The 24,678-nt window shown below is 43.4% G+C and overlaps 1 long non-coding RNA gene across 1 annotated transcript; it reads left to right on the top strand.

The window, feature by feature from the left end:
- The first annotated feature begins 508 nt into the window (after window positions 1-508).
- On the top strand, window positions 509-1,576 carry LOC139071409 (uncharacterized). The gene is made up of 2 exons (XR_011521307.1): window positions 509-598; window positions 1,328-1,576. It is a non-coding gene; the product is annotated as an uncharacterized lncRNA (long non-coding RNA).
- The last annotated feature ends 23,102 nt before the right edge of the window (window positions 1,577-24,678 follow it).

Below are 24,678 nucleotides of genomic sequence, written 5' to 3'. Positions count from 1 at the left end.
AACCACGGCTCACGGGTGCACAAGTGAGCACATCTGGGCTGGGTAGAAGTTTAAATAGCGCCAATAACGAGACGCGGTGACTTGAGCGGCTGTGCCGCGCGTCCGTGCGCGCGCACACACACACAGATTCAATAAGCGTGCGCGCTGCTTTAACTCCGGCGCGCCGTCAGACTGAAGGCAGAAATGAACGCTGCCTCCACCATGATAAAAACTTTTAAGAGGTTATTTTTCATTCAAGGTCAAATTAAGATATTAGCTTCTGGGATGAGTCGGGTCCGCTCCAGCCAGTGACTCCTCATGAACCTGACCACATCTCATGTTACTGCAGCATTTGTTATTCCAGTCCGCATGGCAGCGGATCACAGATTCAGCCACACCATAAAACAGCAATAAGTCGGTCTGAGGCAAAAGTGAACATCATGGCTTTTCCATCTTTTCCCCTATTGACATTTGATTACGCACAAGTAGGTGATCAGCTAGCATGGCACAGAAGCACGACGTCCCTTAGTGAACATTTGAGACGAAAGCATGTGGGGGCTGATACAGCAGAGGAAGCGCACCGCGGTCAAGTGAGCCGTCATTTGGAAGAGCCAGCCCGGTAAGTAACAGAAAATAAACAAGCTGGACTTAAAGTTTTAGCTGAGTTCGTTATAGTGGATGTTAAACATGTTTTTTTGCCGTGTCAGTCTGCGTTGTTCTACTTCTGATTGACTAAATGCAATCGTGAATCTCCTCCGTGTTGTGTATCATGCGCTTGCCAAATTTAGCATGTCTGTTTATAAGAATGTTCTCGTTAAGAGAAAAACGGCGCAAACCCATAACTATGTTCCTCATTCAAAAAAGGACAACTCCGCGGAGAAAAATTTACAGACGAGCTGTGTCCAGGTGAATATAACGCGGCATAGTTGTACGCTTTCAATTTTTAAATACAGGAGAAATTCAGAAAAAGTCATTTTTTTTTTACTATTAAAAGGCTGTTTTACTATCTAACACTGTAAAACGCCTCACAACACATTTTTATCATGTTTCTTAAACAGTATTACACAAAATAAACATTTTTCCCATTTCTCTAGCTAATTTAAACACTCCCGACTCAAAGTAAAAACCTCATGAGCTTCTTACTCAGAGCTTTTTAATAGTAAAAAAATTAGACTTTTCTGAATATCTCCTGTTGCGGGCTATTTTGTAGAACGTAACCCTCAAAATAAATGATCACTGTATATTGTTAATTAATTCAAATAATATAATATTGATTTAGTGTTGTAGTGTGTGTGCTGCTTTATTTTATATGTGTACTTATTTCAGTCTATTTGTGTTTCTTATGCAGAAAAAAAACAAGCAACGATGGACAACTACATGGGGAACAAGACACTCACCCCCCAGCAATTCATACCACTTACAAACTCTATTCTAAACATGCTGGTAAAAGACATGAGGCCACTATCCATGGTGGAAGGAGCAGGCTTCCAGCTAATGCTAAAAAATTTTTCTGGACTGATATTTTGCACTGTTTAGCTCATTTTATACTGCTGACTGTGTTCATGTGCAATAAAATAGATTGCAGTCAACTGCACAATTCTCTTATGTTTTTTTTCTTAACTGAAATGCATCCATCACTTGTATAGGTTAAATAGCTAAACAATAACAAACCGATTAATCAATTAATCGAAAAAATAATCGACAGATTAATCGATTATGAAAATAATCGTTAGTTGCAGCCCTATATATATATATATATATATATATATATATATATATATATATATATATATATATAGCCCTCATGCTATATATAGCCATGCCCCGATGTGGGGGCGGGTGTGTGGGTGGGGGGGGGGGGGCGTCGACATGGTCGGGACATGGATGGGGGTGCGCGACTAAATAAGTTTTGGAACCACTGCCCTAGAGTATAATCTAGACTCTATATAAAGGTTAAATGATACATGACCTGCACTTGTATACCGCTTTCAGTCAGAGGACTCCAAAGTGCTTTACACCACAGTGTGTGATTCATCCATTCACACACACATTCACACTTTGATGGTGATGAGCTACAATGTAGCCACAGCTGCCCTGGGGTGCACTGACAAGGGCGAGTTTGCCATACACAGGTACCACCGGTCCCTCCGACTACAACAGCAGGTAAGGCGGGTTAAGTGTCTTGCCCAAGGACACAATGGCAGCATTCTCTTTCCAGAGCCGGGATCGAACTTGCAACCTTCCAATTGCTGGACGACCTGCTCCACCTCCTGCCCCAACTCTGTATGCCTGAATAATGATTGCGTGTTGGGTTGGGGGGTGCAAGTTATCATCTGCGTCCTCCAGAGGATAACTTACACAAGTAGGAAGGCCTCCGAAACACCACAAATTAATAATAATAATAATAATAATAACAACAACAACAACAATAATAATATTATTAATAATAATAATAACAATAATCATAATAATAATGATAGCAACAACAACAGCAATTATAACAATAACAACAACAACAATAATAATGATAATGATAATAATAATAATAATAATAATAATAATAGACAGGATTTATGAAACACGTTTCTAGGCACTCAGAGCACTTTCCATTGTTTATGCACTCTCACATTGATAAATGACCCGCACTTGTATAGCGTCTATCAGAGTGAGGACTCCAAAGCGCTTTACACTACAGTGTATCATTCATCCATTCACACACTGATGGTGATGAGCTACGATGTAGCCACAGCTGCCCTGGGACGCACTGACAGAGCACAGGCGCCCCTGGTCCCTCCGACCACCACCAGCAAGTGTCTTACCCAAGGACACAAACAGCAGAATTCTCTGTCCGGAGCCAGGATCGAACCTGCAACCTTCCAATTATTGGACAACCCGCTCAACCTGTTGAGCTACTGCTGCCCACACACCGCCGGCGCTGGTAAGCTACTATCTAGCCACAGCGGCCCTGGGATAGTCTGGCAGAGGCGAGGCTGTCGTTCGCACCTCTGGCTCATCTGACCACCACCATTTGGGTGAAGTGTCTTTCTGCAAAATACCCCTGGTGGGAGAAGGAATCAATCCCACAATTCTCCGATCATGAAGCAACCTCCTCCTGAGCTACTGCTGCCTACACATACCCAGACTGACGACAGTTTCACATTTCTTGCACTTTATGATACATAGAAACTAGACTGAGAACAGACTGAAAATGACTTAAGATGGGTTCTAGATTCCTGGGGCAAGTTTGTTGTTGCTCGTTGTTTTCTAACCAGTTCAAGCATCCAGCATCATGAGAGCGAGGCCATATAACTCACAGGAGGGAATAAAAAAAGAGAATTTTAAAACCTCCCTCTCAGTAGTTTCATAACTAAACAGCTGCAATACTCTAAAAGTGATTTGCTGCTGCATGGACTGGAAAGGATGGGAAAATCAGAATTAAAACATCATTGGTCCGATTGTTTTTTAAGAGTACATTTGTGTCATTGGAAGAAAAGAACACAGCGGTTTAAAACTTTTGCACAGTCCTATAGCTGACATAAAATCTGCTTTTCTTCAGCCCGGTCGTTGTGAGAAAAGCAGACATGTTGAAGACTTGTTTTCCACTGCTGTGGTTCTCCAGCTCGAGTTCTCCAGGGACTTGAAGCTGACCATGGATGGATCCACGCACGACCGCTTTTCAGTATCAGGCCTTTTCTCTGTTTGACTTCTTACATGTAAAGAGAATGACTCATCCAAACGCCTTTCAGCTAACATCGTCCGACCCGACCACCTTTATCTGCACCGAATCATGATTAGTGGAATTCCCCTTTAGTGTTTCTGTCTTTCTGCACCAAAACACTCGGGCTCACCGTTTTTTGTACTTCCTACTTTATGCGTTATGTTTTCTTTCCTTTTTAATCCACTCCTTTCTCTGTCTCCTCCACAACAGCTGCTTTTTACCCTTGGGTGGCTCCGGCATGCAGAGCAGGTTTTCTTTCTCTCCAAGCTCAATAGTTTTTGCCCTTTATACTGAATGAAGTCTGCTGTTGTCAACAAGCAAACATAATGAAGTGCTGGCGGGGGGGCATGCCAGGGAAAAGTATAGGACTCGCTACTCTTGGAGTATTAAAAGATTTTCTAGGTCAATAAACATGCTACATCTGCAGTTAGGACAGCTTTACCTTCTCAGAAAAGGATTTGTGTCCTTGCTTGCAATTAAGTGTAATGCAGGCACGAGATCCTCTTCAAAGGCAGCTTTCTGGTCCAAACGGCCTTGTGTGGTATTGTGTGGCAGCTACTTGAACTTCCTTGTTAGATGACTTTGAAAGGGACAGGTGTAAATAAGTGTGAGTTGAGGCAGGAAACAGAAGTGTACAGTGTCAGGATGTGCTGCAGGGAGAGAGAGAGAGAGAGAGAGAGAGAGAGGACAGGAAGTAGAGGTGACAAAGACTGAGCTATCTTGGAGAAAAAGATGAAGGTTTTTTTTTTCAGGGGAAGGTGGAGGCCTAATTAGATGATACCGTAGCCTTCTCCTAATGGAGTACCCAGTTATATCAGACAATTGCAGAGCGATGCATGAAATGGTATCAGTGCTGCTCTATACATGATAATTGGCCTTGTTCCATCGATGTGTATGATGGGTATGTTTCCTTGTTTGTGAGAAGGGGAATGAGCAAGGACAAGAAACAGGTCTCCTCTTGGATCGACTGGAAAAGTCTTTGTTGTGGTTGTTGTTGTTCAGGAAAACCCCTAGCCCTACAGGTGTTTGGGTCAAACCAGCGGCAAATGTGTAAAATTAACTGTCTCATGCAGAGTTGCTGAGGGTTACAAGCAAGAAGCACACTCACGCATCAGAGCAAGATTTAGAAGAGTTGCTTTAGCCTCTAGCTTATTACCAGCCAGGCTAGTCTAAAGTCTTGCTCTGGTCAGCACATTACTTCCTGTCTCCCCTTCTTTGAGCTGTGTCACCTGCACTAAGTCCATCTCGTTTAAAGCGATCTCAGCAGTTTTATTCTAGACAGTTTCCGAACCTTGCAGAAGGAGCCATTTCAGGGCTCTGTCACTTTAATAAAACAAGCCGTTGGTGGCCACGCCCACCCACGCCCTGATTGGCTGCTATAAACAGAGAAGCTCTGTTTATAGAAGCCAATTGGAGTAGAGCTGCTGCTCATTCGGCGTGGACAGGTGAGGGGTAGTTCTAAGCAAGTTTCCCCCGATTGTGATGTCACAAACAAGGACTGTTTGAAATGGCTTGTTTTGGGACTACAGTTCCTGAAACTAAATGCTGATAGAAAATGGATGGATGTTTTTTTCTGCTTCTGGTGTGTTTGTTGAGGCAGTAGAGACCCACGTGGAAGCACATAGGGATGCAAAAGGTAAGTTGGAAAATCATTTCCCCTTTTAAAAGGATTTTTCCAGACTTGACGTTACTCACCCTCTCACAACTATTTCTGGACAGTTTGAACCAGAACTGTGCACACAGTCAAGCTCCGTTAGCATGTTACTGCTACTGTGTCCTGACACATGCACACCGTGAACACAAGAATCAGTTTGCTGCACTGGTCAGATGTGCAGAGACTTCAGGCCGAAAGCAGCAGAACCACATTCTACTTTGTCCGAATGATTAATGAGTCACGTTGTTTTTTACCTTTCATCAGCTGTCTTCCATCATGTTATCTGTAATGTAACGTCAAAATAAGATTCAGTGACGCGTCTCCACCATGTGCCATCATGTATAATTTGTGTCTGACGCGGCTCTCCAGCTCCAGCGGAGCATGGCACCTTGCCTGACAAGTGCAGGTAACAAGCATTGTGATGATAAAAGCTTTAATTTTCTTAAAGGGTGACGTTTTCTATTTTCACTGAGGTACAAATTTGTCTCCAATTTTATAGAAGTTGTTGCTAGGACACCTTCTGGCCAGTTTTACTTTGATGGAAGCTGCATTTAAATCAGGCAGCAGAGAGCATTCATCAGCCAGAAGCAGCCTGGTGGGTCTGGCTCTGTGTCGGCGACCAACAGTGATACATATGTACAATTCATTTGTTTTTAATAAAACTGTATTTTCTCCATGAGTGTGACTTTAGCTTGTAGCTTTAGCTGAGTGGTTAGAGAGAAAATACTATAAGTGGAATACAAAGATGGCTCCAACAATCCCATATTTGTTTTATTCATCATAAATCACACATCAGACCTGTAAAAAGACACCTTTTGCTGTTGGGGCTTTGACACATCATACATTTTAGACATGAACAGCAGGTATCATGAGGCCAGTGGAGTCTGAGACTCAGCTCTTGGGTTTATTGGTCTGATACTCCTGGAAGGATTGCTAATTATCTTAAATACTTTTCACTTGCAAAGTTTTCTGTAAAGCATACAGGGGCGGTTCTATGGGGGGTCCAGGGTAGGCCAGCTATACACAAAGAGCAGCTTTAGGACGCACACAACTGCAGTTACCTGGATGTGACCGCCCACTGGATAGATCCACACATCCTAGAGCAGAAGAAGGCATCCTTGGCATGCAGCCGGTTCAGCCGTCATACACACGAAAGCGCTGACATTGATCTGGACAACAGCCACTCATCCTTTGGTACTTCTTTTTTTAACCGTGTCCTGTCTGGCTGTGAAGCAAACAGAATCGATGTCTGAATGCTGGTAAGAAGCCTTACAGATTTATTCTCAGGTGGAGCATCAAAGTGTCTGCTTTTAATGTCACGCCTGATACTTAAAACTTTATTGTTATTGTTTTTGAATACTTTCTAATTCCGACCAGACACGGAGACAGAGATGAAAGAGAAAGGAATGAAGTGGAATAAAGGCTTCTAAAATGATGATGGACGACAGCGTCTTTATCTTGAACATTTAATGCTCATTTCATAACGTGAGCAACATCCAAACCTTTTAACGTCTCTTTTTTCTATCGTCAAGTACAACACAATCAGCGAAGAAGAGTGCATTTCCTGAAGGTTCCCTTCAAAATAAAATACTTGCACAAATACATTTTCAGTGCTAACAACAGGACTGTATTTCTTTAGTAACTAAATACTTTAATGAAAAATAAGTCACAACAAGGAAAAGAAAAAGGGGGGGGGGAGGGGTTTCCACAAAAATAAACAATAATGAACAAGAGTCTGCTTCTAGACCTGCAGAAAAAGACAAAAAAAAAACAAAAAACAAAAGGACACAAAAAAGGGACACAACAACAATACAACAAGATCTACCTATCACTGCGTCAACTTGATGAAAAAAAAATATATATATAATCAACATTGCTTAACTGAAGAATCACGATAATAAATCACAGTGCATTAAGTGCCCACCATAGCCTTAAGACCTGTGTTTAACGTGCCCAAACCCATACTTTTGAGAGCACCATGTGAGCACCTGTGTGTGTACACGCGCTTGTTTATTTAAGGTTTCTCTATAGGAGTGTCCAATAGAGAGTGTGAGGGACCACAGATTCCCCCCCCCCCCCCCCCCCCCCCCAAGATGCGCAGGAGACGGGGGGAGCTCCAAGTCCCAGAAATCCAGGCGCTGCCCCAGAACGCAGGAACCCCAAGGAGACTGCAACCAGAAAGGCCCCCGCCCCCTCGAGAGGCACAGAGGATCGCCCCGGGGCGCCACAACCAGCAGCCGGCAGAGTCCTGGGAGACATCAGCGGCAAGCCCGCAGGCCCGCCCGCAGCCTCCCACCCCCTAGCCGGCCGAGCCTGGGACCCAGCGACCCGGGACCCAGGGGCGACCACCCCCGCCGGGGACCCAGCAGAGCCCAGGGACCCAGACCCCACCAGGCAGCCACAGGGATCTATCAGGCAGATGCCAAAATCTTAAACCCCCAGACCCGGTTGCCACGAACACTCAGGCAGACCAAGGCACAACCCCTCACACCAGGTGTGGCAGGGGAAGGGAGGACGAAGATCTATATCATCAAAAGAAGTCCCAGGAGAGGGGAGGAGTCAAAGGCCCCACCTGACATATACAGTCATACACAAACACAGTCACACACTCCCTCCCTCATGCTCACACATACACATACAACCCAAGACTTACAAAAATGCACGCCGGACACCCACTCATGCTCCCCATACACACCCTATTCACTCTGGTCCCGGTACTGCTGTACACTGGGTACAACCATCACCGGTAACCAGAGTTTGACCCTTTCTGCTGGGGTGCTGATGAGCAGGCTCCCCCGCCCAACGCTCAGCACAGCAACCCCAACCCATCCTTTGGTACTTCTAACAAAATCACAGCTACTTTCACAGACAATGGTTCAACTTTTGTGAAGGCCTTCGATGTTTACTGGCCTGTTCAGGATGAGTCTGGGGGGGGGGGGGATGTGACATTTTTCAGCATTCATGATACCTTAAACATGAATGTGGAACAGGATGTTGTGACTTTGCCACCACACGACAGATGTGCATCACAGACAGCAAACCGTGTTTCATGCTCTTATGTGGACAAGTGGTTACTCACGAGACTGGACATGAAAGCTGTGTAAAGAAGGGCTACCTCAAATACACAGCTTTGTGGAATAAGGCTAACCTGTCGTGAGTCAAGATGGGTGAGTCCATGAATGTTAAGAGACAGTGTGACATAGATCTGTGAGGCTTTTCTAATCCTAGAGTTTCAACGTCTGTTTTCTATCACAAGCTAATGCAGGAGGTAGGTGTAGGAGACTATTTTAATGTTCAGCCTGTGTAACGTCCAGAAATGGTAAATTTTCACCTGCATGAAAGAGAACGAGCCCCCGCACCGTGAGAACAAACATCTCAGCCCTAAAGCCGATCTTCATCCGCATATGTCACACTTCACATGATCTGGAAGCAGAAAATTCATGTGTTAGGAGATTGTTTTGGGCCGCTGCTGTAAAAAAAGTGAGGCGCGAACCATAAAAGCTTCTGCCGATCACATTTCAACAACGGATTATGAAAGAACGGATAAAGCTCGAAACGTGCGGATTCTTCCTGATGTGAGAGGTGAGTCTCCGCTTTGTTTTGGTTGTTTTGGTGTTGACATCATCCTAGAGCGCAACGTTCTGTGACTTAAAAAAACAGTAAAAACAGTGAGAAACGTTGGCAGTGAAGGGCTTTACCGATCAGGAAACGGCTGGCAGCAAATGAGTTAAAGAGCTGGTAACCCTTAAAGAAACATCTGTTTTGCTGATAAACTATACATGAGTGTCTAATATTGGCGTAGACATGTGTAGTCATTATTTATGTGTTTTGATTTAAGATTAAATGATTCAGGCTAAAACAGCCATTATAGCTCCATCTTCAGGTTAAAACTCAGCACTACATTGAATTTGAATCAGCCATTGCTATTGGCTAAGAGGTCAATCATAGCACCGTATTACCTGGCTTCACTGCACTGGACTACAGTCCATTCTCGGCCACGCCCCCAGCTGGCTCGGCCACTCACAACCTGATTCACATGATACGACTCCGAGCCACTCACCTCTTTGAAAACAACATCCTTCTTCCTTTTTTCTGGAAGACAAAGTGGGGAGAAAACCCTCCAACATTCTGCGGGGGGGGGGGGGGGGGGGGGGGGGGGGGGGATAGTAGAGTGTGGGTGGAGCAAGACTCTGGTAGGGGTGACTTGACCTTTCAGTAAAGGCTGGTCAGCCCACAGGGACACAAAGGGGTGGCTTTTCTCCAGCCACAGACATATATACGTAGACAGTCCATCGACTAGCGCTGCCAATTGAAGCTGCTGAAGTGGGTGCTCACTCCTCACCCCTGCCACACGGACCCAAGGGATAAACCATCAGCCATGCTCAATGGTCAACTTTCCTCGCAGGGTCACACCCATTGGGACAGTGGGAGGGTTAAAATAGAAAATTCCATCATGTAGGCTGGAAAAGTAAATGGTAATCCCACTTCATCTGTTTTCAGTAGTACACTGGCTGTTGTAATCGTAGGCTGCACAAAAATGGGCATAGCTGCTCACTGCATTTACTTTAGAGAGTGAGGATACCCATCCAATATGGCGCTGTAATCTATGTTGTTGTCTATGTATCCACCCCTTTTCCACCTCTTAGCTCATCGGCAAAGGGACTGGAGCAGCTGTTACTACGGTAACCCAGAGAAGCCATCAGTTAAATCATGCCATACACTGAAAAACATGATGTGAAATGCTAAAACGCTTATGTCAGAAACAGTGCTATGTGATTGTACAAATAAACTAATTCAAAACACCAATAACTAAACCCTAGAACTAAATAAATAAAATACAAGTGTAGAGCCACAGGTCCTTATTGTGGCAGAGGGATTTGTAGGTGTTACCTGAAAAGTGTAGCTCTGCAGCAAACCTACTTTGTTTTTATTTCTTGAGTAATGAGCACAGTGGAATTGTGTATTTTGGTGCTTAAATTAGAATAATTTTAGAGCTTGGTAAAGGTCAGATCATTTACGTATTTAGTGATACATAAAAAGCTTGAAGTTATCCAGAAGACACAGTCAGGTTGTCAGTTCAAACTCAGAAAGAGAAGAAGAACACATCCCCACATGATTTTCCATTGTTTCAGTTTCAAAATGCACCTTTTTTCACATAAAATCTGTGATTTTACTGACATTTGGAGCTTGCATTACTCACCAACAGTAACTCATGTGGGTTTGGCAGTTTGCAACGTTTCTTCTGCCACCAGCTGTTAAGTGCATGCAAGTAAGGAAACATGTCTGCATACACATTATGTTCCTCCTGGTTGCTATGAAACATACTTGTTTGGTTTCTAGTGAATGCCAGTTTTATTGTTCCGCCCAAGCAACCAGGACCCAATCTCCACTTTACCACCTACAACCCATAATAATTCTTAAACATAATCTACCTTGTACATGTGTTTTATTGCTATAGAGCTCACTCAATCTAACTTTGTCCTGTTCCCCCAATGTTCCACTTCTCTTTTCTCACTTGCACCACATTAGGTCATATAAGAAAGACTTCAGTGGAACTCCAGAAACACTAAAACAACCCACGACAGCCAAGACCACTTTTTTCTGTGGCAGATATAAAATAAATGTAAAAATGAGTCAAACTAATTAAAAATTAATCAAACAAATTTAAACAAGTAATGATCCAGACAAAGCGCCCCCCCCCCCCCCCCACACACACACACACACACTGAGTGAAATCTAGCATAATAACCTGACAGCAAGGCTTCTAGACCACGTGTGTCCATAGTTGTTCCCACAGTCTGTAGTGGGGAGGGGAAACTGCTGATGTACTCTGAGGATGTGGTTGTGAAATAGAGGAAGTATTTTTGGAGCTCTTCATTCCCACCAACATGTGTTCCAATGAGGAACCAAAAGACCAATAAAGAGCTAACGATCTGTTAAGCAGAAGCCTTGAGGTAGTTAAACATCTACACAGCGATGGAGCTCTGGGGTCTGTGGTGGGTATCATGGATGTTGTAGGGCTTTCTTAGCTGATGTGTGTCTGCAGCATTGGGTGGATGTTAAATGTGATGCCTGTGGAGTGTCAGACCAGGGTGGTAGTCACCATTTGTAGAAAGGGGACCAGAGGTTGTGTTCCATCCACAGGGCGATCACGCTCATCGACCTCCCTGATGAAGTCTACTACTAGGTAGGAGGGTTAGATTGGGGAGGAGCAATGTGTTTTTTTGTTCTGGTACTGGGATCGTGGGCAAGCTCATTACCCTTTCTAGGATGTAGATTTTATTAATTTATCCCTACAATCTGGCTCTGTAGCATCTTGCTTCAAACATGCAGTTATTGGACTCATCTCAGCCTAAAAACCACAGACCCTTTTCTAAATGATCTTTTATCTCTAAAATACTGGAAAAGGTTGTGGCAGATCAACTGATTACTTTTCTGGAACTACACAACAGTTTTGATAAATTCCAGTCTGGTTTTGGTAAAAAGCGTTCAACAGAAACAGCTTTGCTTAAAGTTTCCAGTGACATCATGGGGGCGTCAGACAATGGGGAGTACACAGTGTTAGTATTGTTTGATCTTTCTGCAGCTTTTGACACTGTTGATCACAACACCTGAATTAACAGACTTGGTGACTCGGTGGGGATCTCTGGAACAGTTCTAGACTGGTTTGGATTGTACCTTTCTAACAGAAGTTACAGTGTCTGTAGAAACTAAATCATGTCAGATTCTACCCATCTGTTCTGTGGGGTACCCCAAGGCTCTGTTTTGGGTCCACTGTTGTTTCTATTGTACATACAGCCTCTAGGACAGATAATTGATTCTTTTCATAATGTCTCTTATCACCTATATGCAGACGATATTCAGCTGTACTGCTCCTTTAAGGATTCTGAGTTCTACAAACTGTCTATCAGTAACATTGGAGCACCACAGGGGACTGTACTCTCACCATTCCTTTTCACCCTGTACACCTCAGATTTCCAGTACAAATCAGAGACCTGTCATCTACAGAAATACTAAGATGACTCTGCAGTCGTCGGCTGTATCAGAGATGGACAGGAAGCTGAGTACAGAGAGCTGGTGGAGCGCTTTGTGGCATGGTGTGGAAACAATCATCTGACCTTGAACGTGAACAAAACAAAGGAGATGATTTTAGACTTCAGAAGAAACAGGGTTGAGTCAAACACTGTTTTCATCATGGGAGAAGAAGTGGAAGTGGTTGAGGAACACAAATACCTTGGAGTTCACCTGGATAACAGACTGGACTGGAGAAAGAACAGTGAAGCCGTTTACAAGAAGGGACACAGCAGACTGCACTTCTTGAGGACGCTTAGGTCCTTCAATGTCTGTAGCAAGATGCTGCAGATCTTCTACAAGTCTGTTGTTGAGAGTGTAATCTCTTCAGCCATCGTCTGTTGGGGTAGCAGCATCAGAAGCAGGGACCTGAAAAGGCTCAACAGCCTAATAAAAAAGGCTGGTTCTGTTTTGGGGACGACTGTGGAACCACTGGAGGAGATCATGCAAAGAAGGATTCTCCAGAGAATCAAGAAAATGATGGACAACCCTGAGCATTCTCTTCACAAGACTGTCTGACAACGGAAGAGTGTCTTCAGTCAGAGGCTTCTTCAGTTTCGCTGCAACACTGACCGCTACTGGAGATCCTTCCTGCCAACAGCCATTGTAATATACAACAACTCTTTGATGACTTGATTACTATTATTATTCTGAGCTACTACAGCAATCAATTTCCCTCTGGGATTAATAAAGTATTTTTGAATTTGAATTGAATTGAATCTATCAGCTATTACCAGCTGGCTAGAAGATAACTTCCTTCAGTTAAACTCTGAAAAGACTGAATATCTGGCCATTGCCCTTGAGAGCATGGTTCCCCTGATTAGTCTAAAACTTGGTCATTTATCTTCTGCCGTCAAGACGAACTTAAGGAATTTGGGTGTTTTCGACCAATCAGTGTCTCTTGAAGGCCACTCAAAAACATTGGTCCAAAACTGGTTTTATCATTTAAGAAATATCTCCAAACTGTGAAGGTCGGTGTCAACATGAACTTGAAATGATCATCCATGCCTTTATCTCCTCCCGTCTAGATTACTGTAACACACTTTTCACATGTTTTAACAAAAAAGCCCTTGACTGCCTTCAGTTGGTCCAGAACTCTGCAGCGAGGCTCCTAACTGGAGCAAACAGAAGAGCACACATCACTCCTATTCTGATGTCTCTGCACTGGTTACCCGTTAACTTTAGAGCTCATTTAAGAATCCTGACTAACTTTCAGGGCTCTACATGGTGAAGCTCCTCCCTATATTACTGAACTGTTAAAGCCTTATGCTCCAACCCGAGCCCTCAGGTCCACCCACCAGAACCTTCTAGAAGTTCCAAAGACCAGATATAAAAGTCGAGGTGATCACTCCTTCCAGACTGTTGCACCCCGACTCTGGAATGATCTTCCTTTATCCTTACGTAGCATTGACAGTCTGGACACTTTAAAAAAATAAACAGCTTAAAGACCCTTTTATTTAAAGCTGTTTTTACCTAAATCTTTTATTTTATTATTTTTAACTCAAAAATTTAATCTTTCATCTGTTTATGAAATTGTATAATTTATGACTTTATTTTTTCTGATGTTAATCTATTTCTGTTTGGAGATCATGATGATTTTATGACTGTTTTACATTGTTTTGATCTATGTGAAGCACTTTGTGATTCTGTGTCTGTGATAAGTTCTATAGAAATAAAATGTACTTACTTACTTATGGAGGGGGCCCAACCAATCCTCAGGCACACATGTGGATCTAGAGAGGGCTTCTGACCATGACCCCAGAGGCACCCTATTAGGTAGCCTTCTATCGAGGGCCATTCAGTCCCAGCACAAGAGAGTGAGTCAGGTCCACACTACCAGCAGTACGTTGGATCTGTTCCCAGGGACGGTTGGACTACGCTGGCTGCAGAAGGAGCAAAGCTAAAATGCAAAACTCTCAATTTACCAATCATACCAAGCCAATTTTATTTATATAGCACCTTACAACATTGTTAAAAGTGACCAAAGTGCTTCACATAATTTAAATACATCAAAAAAACTCAACATAAAAATGACCAAAAAGCTAAAACTAGAACTTAGATTTTAAAGCTGAGTTAAAGGCCAAAACATAAAAGTGGGTTTTCAAAAGAGTTTTAAAAGAGGGGCTGCGCAGTGGCGCCTTGTAGCTAGAAGGTCCTGGGTTCGCTTCCCGGCCTGGGATCTTTCTGCATGGGGCTTGCATGTTCTCCCTGTGCATGCGTGGGTTCTCTCCGGGTACTCCGGCTTCCTCCCACAGTTCAAAATCATGACTGTGAGGTTAATTGGTCTGTCCAAATTGTCCTTAGGTGTGTGTGTGCGTGTCTCTGTGTTGCCCTGCGATGGACTGGCTCTCTGTCCAGGGTGTACCCCGCCTGATTGCCCGCTGACCGCTGGAGATAGGCACCAGCATCCCACCCCCACCGCCCCCCCACACCACCACCACCACCACCACCCCACCACCCCAACCCCCCCAACCCCCACACCACCCACCCACCCACGCGACCCGCGTGGACAAAGCGGGTTCAGAAATTGGATGGATGGATGGATTTAAAATAGGACAGAGTAGATGCAACATAATGATCAGAAGCAGCACATTCCAAGGCCTAGGGCGCTACCGAAGACGCCCTGTCACCTCTGAGCTTATGTCTTGTTCTAGGGACTTCCAGGAACAGCCTATCAGCCGACCTCAGAGACCGTGCAGAGGAGTGGTAAGTGTAGCTCAGAGAGGTAACTTGGTGAAAGGCCATGCAGAGAATTAAAAGCCCAGTCTTTGTTCTAGTCTCCATCTACGGTCATTAGTTTTGGATAATACTTAAAAGAATAAGATCGAGAATAAAAGAGGCTGAAACGAGTTTCCTCTGTAGTGGCAGACTCGGGTGAGGTGGGTGAAGAGCTAAGACAGCCAGGAGAGACCCATAATAGAGCCGCTGCTCCTCCACATAAAGAGAAGCCAGCTGAAATGCTTCATGCATTTGGTCAGGATGCCTCCTGGAGATGTTTCAGACATGTCCAGTCAGCAGGAGGCCCCCGGGTCAACCCTGGAGAGATTAGATCTTTATGTTGGAATCACTGCAGGGAGAGATTAGTGGGTAAAGGACAGTTGAAGCCGGCTTCCTGAAGTTGCCGTCCCCACGACCCGTAAAGGAGGAGAAAAATGAGCAGGCCATCAGATTTGTGATTTACTGTAATCTGGAGTTTTCTATTTCAGCTGCGACAAAAACCTGAAATCTCTTTGTGTGCAGCTATGATAGATTTTTTCTTCATCTAATTTCACTTTCAGTAATTATTGATTATTGTATTGAAGTTTTTTTTTTAATTAGCAGTATTTCAAATTCAAAACAATCAATGTTAAACAGTTAAAACTAAACCAAACTGAACTCCAAGCTGCTGCCAGCACTCTAACATTCTCCACTCCTGTGATGGAGCCTTAGACATTGATGTAGTGCTGTGCTTACCTTCTTATTGACTTAAACAAAAAACTTCAATCCAACGTTTAACTTCAGGCTGCAAACGTAAACAGGACTGTAGCTCGGTTTGGGTGCAGCTATGAAACGATCTGTTTCTGGGCACATGCCACCGAAATGAAATAGTGGTTTTCAGGGGAAAATGTGTGAAATGTTAAGACACATGCTAGCATTATGGTCCATCATGTTCCAGTTAGCACGCTTTGTGCCCAATCACTGATGAGCTTTGAGCTTCTCCTTTTGTGCGTTTTCACCGTTCTTCTGCTTGTTCGGCTGGCTGTTTCTCTTGTGGGTTTATTAGAGTTTCTGGAAACAGATTGTCCTTCATGCCCGACTGCTTGGTCTCTCACAAATGGTCCCATGAAGCGGCTTTCCATGGTTTTTCCGAACAAAACAACATTTGCTGTAACCTCATGGCTGAGAGCTATTAGGGTTATTCCCAGCTCAGGAAGACACCTCGTCCTCGGCGGGATTCAGAAGTGTTGTTACCGTCTGAACAGCTTCAGCAGTGGCTGTGCATGAAGAACTCTTTTTCCTTCATCATCTTATTGTGTCGTCTGACAAGCAGACTAAGTGTGACCAGAGTGGGGGGAAAAAACAAGCCGTCCTCCAAGATTAAATGTCGATTCGGATTGCCCACATTGAGCCTGCAAGTGATTAACCCTAACCCCACCTGTTCACCACATTTGCCTTCAACAGTTTGGTTAGTGGCTAAAATATGTATTTGTAATGCCAATCTTCCCATTATGTAAATCCTTTTCTATCACAAATCCTATTTTTAAAGAACATAACTGAAGTCCCACCAAATCTTTCCAAGTAAGAGAAAATGGTGCAGATAGAAGAGAAAGTGTGCAACTGCTTTCTAGCAGAAAAAGCAGGAATTGATTATTTCCCAGGGCAGAAAGTGGATAACTTCTAAGCTGGCAACCTTACTAAGGAATCTGCCGAGCGTCCTCTCTTTCCCTTCTCCGTCTCTATCCTAAGCATCCAATAACTCATTGATAGAGCCCTCTACCTCAATGCCTCCCAGCTGGAATAAAAAGAAAACAAAGTACAGTGTAAGAACTGTCCAATAGAACTGGGATTTGATGGCCTAGTTTCCAGCTGTGCATACAACGCTTCATTCTAACTGGAATGCTTAACAAAACATCAAAGGCATGGCCAGCCAGACAGAAAGCTAGATTATAATTATCTAACCAAGAGAGTAAACATTCTCGTCTTGCATCTGAGCCCAGTGAAATGGAACACAGAACACCAGAAACAGATTCTAAAGGAAAACAGGACATTTCAGTAATCCCAGTAATTGGTAATTAAACTAAACAATTAAGAAGTGTAAGTGCTGTGTTTTATATCAGAAACACCATTAATCAGATCACGAACATGGTAAAAAGAGGTCGACCCGTACCCGGATAAGCAGGGGAAGACCACGCGGAAAACTACATCTTCACATCTACATCAAAGGTTTTAGCTTTGGAAAGTCTTGAGGCCAACTGAATAGCACATGCCTCATTGACCTTACATCTGGTTTAGCTGGCAGACCTCCGACTAGCACAGAAAACAGTTTGGGAACCAACCTCTGACATGCAGTACACTCATAACCAGGGGCGGATTAAGGACTGAAGAACATCCGGGGCTTAACACACACACACACACGCGCGCGCGCGCACACACACACACGTGACACGCACTAGTCAGCATCATATATATTTGTCTTGTACCACATAATTTTTAATCTGAAGCTACATATTCAGCATATTCAGGGCAGAGTATTGTTCCTGTTAGTGTTTAGTGTGAGATGATAGTAAATATTCCCTTTCTTTCTCCATCAACTTCACCTGATAGTAAGCTAACTTTAGGCAAACCAGCAGCACAACAAATATTTTCAAATAAGACTCACAAACCTGAGTCAGCACCAGTCTCATCAAAGCTGGGGTTCTGTCGCCGTACTTTTGGTCTAAAAAACGTCCTTATGTCCATCTTCACTCATGCGTTTCAGGCAGAGACTGTAGAAGAAGCCGGCTGCTGAAGGGCTTCTTCTTCAGTGGTGGAGGCTCAGGCAGGCTGTATACAAACTACTGCCAGCTGCTCCCTCTCTGTTGGACTTTGGTACTGCATGTTACTTCCACGTTTGAGATCCGGGGCTTCCTATGAAACATCCGGGGCTTCAGCCCAAGTAGCCAGGCCTAACGCCGCCCCTGCTCATAACAACCTCTACACAGTTCAAGTTGTGTGGTTACATCATCAAAAAAAGCTGTTGTAGTCAAAGTGTGGAAGAAATGGACCCATGACACCATGAGACGTTTCAACAGTCTCATACCATTATTGTGAGAAAATTCCCACCAGAAGGTTTGTTCATTAAATCACCTGCTTGATTCTGGGTTGGGTGATGAGGTGCTGGAGCCCATTCCCACCATCATCAGGGTAGATGCTCTGGTACCGGTGCATCGAAGGGCTTCATAGAGATGAAGATGAATTCACGCCTAGGGTTCTGTTTTAACCTCTCGTAATCTCACTATGGTTAAAACCTTCTGTAAGATGCTTTGCTTCTAACCCCTGGCACCCGGGTACTGCCCCCGTTCCTCCTCCCTATGAGGGGCATCCTTGTTGTCTTCCCTGTGAAGATTTATAAAGTTCCTCAGATGAAAATCTCCTGTAACCATAAAGACACTTTCCTACGTTTGGTTTTTTTTCATCTGTGTTGTTGCAGACGTCTGGTTCCATCGCAGATCCCTTTGGGAATTCCTCTCTCATCACTAACTGCCAAGCTGTGTGCTAGCTAAACGGCTACTGCTGGGTCTTCTCAGGGAAAGCCGGATCACAGCAGGGCTAAGGATGTCTTCTCCCATCCTTACCCAGCTTCCTGTGAATTTACCATTCCAGTGAGTGATTCTTATCTCCTCTGCATTGCATGTGTGGGGTGAATGATGAAGGAGGACACGATGTTCCCTCCTGTGTAACAGCTCGGCGCCTCCTTCAGCCCATAACCTCTGATTTCTTTTTCTAAAACACGGTTTATTTATTTTCATTTTCAGAACATTTTTTTTTGGAGAAGACACAACACGCATCAAAACCAGCTGCCCTCGCCCACCCTGGTTTCATGGATCAAATAAAAGAGAAAAAAAAAATAGAATTCATGCTGACATCAATAAAACATGAATATAACAAAAGAAACTGTCAAATAAAATTGGCAGTACTCACACTTTCAAAGTAATTCAGAAACAGCAACTGTATCTTCTGAACCGAGCCCCTCAAACAGTGTCTAATCCTTTCCAAATGGAAGTGACCCATAGTCTCCCAAACCCAGCGACTGGATGCTGGTGGACACTTTCTACCTGGACAGTAGAAGTCTTTTTGCCATAAACAGGAAAAGGTCATCATGTCCAGCTGGCAAAGTGTCCAAAGAAGCCTCCACCAAGAAAGGTCACAGGGTCTGGGTGCACATGGTTCCACAAATCCTGCAGAGAGCATAAAAAAGAGGGCACCGGTAATGGAGGGGCTTGAAATTCACATTGTAGGTGCATTCCCACTGAGAGGCAGGATTTCCTAAAAATAAACCAAGAAATCACATGGTATGATTTTTAATGAATGTACACGTCCTTCTAAAAAATTAGCATATTGTGATAAAGTTCATTGTTTTCTGTAATGTACTGATAAACATTAGACTTTCATATATATTAGATTCATTACACACAACTGAAGTAGTTCAAGCCTTTTATTGTTTCTAATATTGATGATTGTGGCATACAGCTCATGAAAACCCAAAATTCCTATCTCAATAAATTAGCATATTTCATATATAAAAGAAAAGTGTTTTTAATACAAAAAAGTCAACCTTCAAATAATTATGTTCAGTTATGCACTCAATACTTGGTTTGGAATCCTTTTGCAGAAATGACTGCTTCAATGCAACGTGGCATGGAGCCAATCAGCCTGTGGCACTGCTGAGGTGTTATGGAGGACCAGGATGCTTCGATAGCAGCCTTAAGCTCATCCAGAGTGTTGGGTCTTGTGTTTCTCAACTTTCTCTTCACAATATCCCACAGATTCTCTCTGGGGTTCAGGTCAGGAGAGTTGGCAGGCCAATTGAGCACAGTAATACCATGGTCAGTAAACCATTTACCAGTGGTTTTGGCACTGTGAGCAGGTGCCAGGTCGTGCTGAGATCTCCTCTCCGTAAAGCTTTTCAGCAGATGGAAGCATGAAGTGCTCCAAAATCTCATGATAGCTAGCTGCATTGACCCTGCCCTTGATAAAACACAGTGGACCAACACCAGCAGCTGACATGGCACCCCAGACCATCAGTGACTGTGGGTACTTGACGCTGGACTTCAGGCATTTTGGCATTTCCCTCTGCCCAGTCTTCCTCCAGACTCTGGCACCTTGATTTCTGAATGACATGCAAAATTTGCTTTCATCCGATAAAAGTACTTTGGTCCACTGAGCAACAGTCCAGTGCTGCTTCTCTGTAGCCCAGGTCAGGCGCTTCTGCCGCTGTTTCTGGTTCAACAGTGGCTTGACCTGGGGAATGCGGCACCTGTAGCCCATTTCCTGCACACGCCTGTACACGGTTGCTCTGGATGTTTCTACTCCAGACTCAGTCCACTGCTTCCGCAGGTCCCCCAAGGTCTGGAATCGGTCCTTCTCCACAATCTTCCTCAGGGTCCGGTCACCTCTTCTCATTTTGCAGCGTTTTCTGCCACACTTTTTCCTTCCCACAGACTTCCCACTGAGGTGCCTTGATACAGCACTCTGGGAACAGACTATCCGTTCAGAAATTTCTTTACTTCTCCTACCCTCTTGCTTGAGGGTGTCAATGATGGCCTTCTGGACAGCAGTCAGGTCGGCAGTCTTACCCATGATTGCGGTTTTGAGTAATGAACCAGGCTGGGAGTTTTTAAAAGCCTCAGGAATCTTTTGCAGGTGTTTAGAGTTAATTAGTTTATTCAGATGATTAGGTTAATAGCTCGTTTAGAGAACCTTTTCATGATATGCTAATTATTTGAGATAGGAATTTTGGGTTTTCATGAGCTGTATGCCAACATCATCAATATTAGAAACAATAAAAGGCTTGAACTACTTCAGTTGTGTGTAATGAATCTAATATATATAAAAGTCTAATGTTTATCAGTACATTACAGACAAAAATGAACTTTATCACCACATGCTAATTTTTTCAGAAGGACCTGTATTTGCATTGCACTGCTGCACTTAGGTCTTTGAGAGCCAGAGTTCAAATACTTGTCACTATGCCTTTAAAAAGTACACCTCCACTCCACTTATTGACCTAAATTAGCAGCACCTGTCAGAGCTTGTTAAACACACCTGTCCACCCCACAGTCAGTCAGGAAGGCTCCAGCTATACCATGGGCAAGACCTAACAGCTGTCAAAAGACACCAGAGACAATATTGTGGACCTCCACAAGGCTGGAAAGAGCTGCGGGGCAACAGCCAAGCAGCTTGGTGGAAATACATCAACTATTGGAGTGATTGTTAGAACGTGGATGTTGTTCTTGCTCGGATGGGGGGTCCATGCAACATCTCACCTGGTTTGGTATCACTGATGGTGAGGAATGTGAGGAAACAGCCCAGAACTGCATGGGAGGAGCTGCTCAGTGACATGATGAGAGCCTCTGCCATCGCTCCCCAGGGCAGCTGTGGCCACACACACACACACACACACACACACACACACACACACACACACACACACACACACACACACACACACACACACACGGATTAAATAAATGGACTACACTAGGCAGGCTGCATTTTTAGCCCCCCCCCTCCATTGATGTTATTTAATGAATTGAAATCTGAAACTTACCAAATTTACTTATAAAAGTTCATTCACATTTTACGTAGCCTAGTCTTTGGTTACAAATTGGTTGTTTGTATGCCAAAATAAGTCATGTGTTGTATGTAAAACATTCTATCAGACAATTTTTAATATTAATAATTTATACGTCATTACACAGCTGTATTAAATGCTAATAAATGATCCTCATCTTATCGATTGGAAGTGTCATTGTCAAGGCGGTACCAGTATATAACCACTAGGTGTCATTAAACTATGTAAACAGAGCAAATATGTGTCTCTTATTTGCTCTGTTTACATTTAATCACTACATTTAATTACAAATATGTTCTGCAAAATACAATAGCTTACAACATTTATAAATGATGACACATTAATCACATGATGGTGGAAAGACATTCGAGAATAAATAGATTAATTTGAATGGACTGAAGCATGTTTTAAAGGCTCGAAACCAAACTATAACCACACAGCTTAAATTATTACAGTATAAATTTAATACAATCTATAATCTTAAAAGAAAGTATTTTAATAAAATGAAAACATTATCTTAAGTTTTGATCTTGCTTTATGCTCATTCAGGCTGTTTTTGCCTCTGCTGAATCAGAAATTCTGTGTCAATTTTCTGAGTGTGAACTTATTGTTTTGCTATTTGAACATTAATAAAATTATTTGACAAATAATTAATAAAACCAGCAACACTGACCAAGGAAACCATTTAGCATTCTCCACTCCGGGATAATCTTCAGCCTTACAGCATCACATGCCTCAATCACAACAGAAACACGTCTAAAGAAATGTTCCTTGGTTAAGCTTCGGTTTATGTCTCCAGATTTCCTCTGTGATGCCGAAGAATATCCAATATCTTGAGAGGGATGGTTTAGTGCAAAGTACTCACGCATCCTGTCATCAGTTTGGTACCACTTTGCAGGATCAGATGGGTAGCTAGTTGTTAATACCCTGTCTGGGTCTAGAGGCTCCTGTAAGACTGTATTGGGCTCACTTCTGGCTGGCTGCTGTTCTTCCAGTTCGTCCTTCTGTGAAGGCGTTGATGTTGACGGCGTTGGCGCTACAGCGTCTTCCGCCGCATCTTCCACCGTGTCTTCGGGTCGTGTCTCCTCCGGGTCTGGCTTGGGCCCGGCCTCTGGCTCTGCTGACTCGAGCAGGTTCACAGCTGTCAGACGGCTGCCCGAGCAGCCCGACAGAAACTTCTGTAAAGCCCCCCCCCCCCCCCGCTGTCTCTTCTTTAGTTCCTCTTCATTTTTTTTTTTGCGTTTTGCCGCACCCGAAAGCATCGTGAAAGTTAGCCTACTCAAAAACACCTGCTACCTTTGTTGTGTCCCGCTCTGACTCTGACCGCTTCTCTGACGTCCTTCATTGGGTGGCGCCTTAACCCTCTGGGGTCCAGGGTGTAATTTGCCGTGAGTTTTTTTTTTTGTATTTCCAAAATAAAAACCATAGCCACTGCCTTATGTGGTATCAATCTTTTCAGCACAACCTGGACTTTACAAATCTATACTTATTTTGTATATTTGGACATAAAGGGGTTGCATATTAGACCTTAAATCACTCAAAAACATAAAATCTGAATTTGAAAAAAGTTGTTTATTTTACTGTGAAACCAACAAACATTTTTGACGAATGTTTTTTATCATTTAGACTCGTAATCTAGACTGTACATTTATAAAAAATATGACTAAATATAGCAAATAACAATTTTAAAAAAATTATTAGCTCTCAGGGATCCAGAGTGTAAATCACCGTTTTTGACTCATTTTGGGTTTTCTTTTGTATTTTCTAATAAAAACAATAAATATTGCCTTATGGGCTATCATTATTTTCAGGACAACCTGGACTATCTGAATCTATACTTATTTTATTAATTTGGCAATAATGTACATGGATTTTGGAGTGGGGAGTGCACTCTGTCTCACGCCGAGATCTGACAGCTGCGCGGCACCGCCCACTCCTCTTGTTGGATCTCCGAGGAGCTGGATCTCTGCCTTCATCCTCTACCTCATCATGACCCAACTCTTCTATGAGGAAGGATGGATCCGCCACATCATCATCAACATCCTCGCTGTTTGCCTCAGACTCCGGCTGCGAGTCTCTGTCCACTTCCTCTGCTTCCAGTTCAAAAAACAGCCGTACTATCTGAACTGCCTGGTGGACATTTATCCTTCTCATCATCCTTTATATAAGCCTAATAAAAGCCTACTAAACTGCAGAGACAATATATCTGTCCGGATCGCTCCAAAATACGAAGTTTACCGTCAATATCTGTCTAATTTTTTGTTGTTCCTCCGTTCGCGCCACTCCTTTCCCCGCGAAGCGGCTCCTTTTTGCGCACATCTCGTTACTCGTGCAGCCTTCCTCTCTCTCTCAGCTACATAATGATGCTTTTTATCAACTGAATATGTGAGACTTCCACCAACAGCAAAAGGATCTCGTGTTTTTGTGGGTTTTTAATGTTCACAAGCACATTCCCGCTCACAGATTACTAAACTGCTGTTTTGACAAGTTATCAGATTGTCTAAAAATAGGTCATTTTTTAGTTTAGTATAACTCCGCTTTTACGTTGCCTATTAACAAAATTTAAAAACTGGGGTGTAGTTTATAATCTCCTTTTTAAAGCCGAATTGAACCCGAAAGTCAGGGAGGCGGAGTCTTGCTCCCACAGCGTCCCAAATAAGACCTGTTCAAAAGACGCGTATACTCGTCCGTGGACCCCAGAGGTTTAATGTGACGTAGCCAATGAAACGGTCTATGGTTAAGATAAACATTGTCACTATTTTTAGTTAATTAATAAATATTGAAACAAATTGTAGATAGGAGTCCTAGCTACAAATTCTATCATAGGACATTTGTACATTTCATTTTTAATTAATTTATTTTTAATTTTGTTCCTCTGTCTGGGCCCCATCCAGCCAATCAGGCCCTAGGCACGTGCCTACTTTGCCTTTGCATTAATCCGGC

The sequence above is a fragment of the Nothobranchius furzeri genome, chromosome 1 (genome assembly GCF_043380555.1).
Source record: "Nothobranchius furzeri strain GRZ-AD chromosome 1, NfurGRZ-RIMD1, whole genome shotgun sequence".
In the NCBI taxonomy this organism is placed as follows: Eukaryota; Metazoa; Chordata; class Actinopteri; order Cyprinodontiformes; family Nothobranchiidae; genus Nothobranchius; species Nothobranchius furzeri.
The sequence above is the reverse complement of the archived record's forward strand: the minus strand, read 5'-3'. Positions and strand labels throughout refer to the sequence as shown.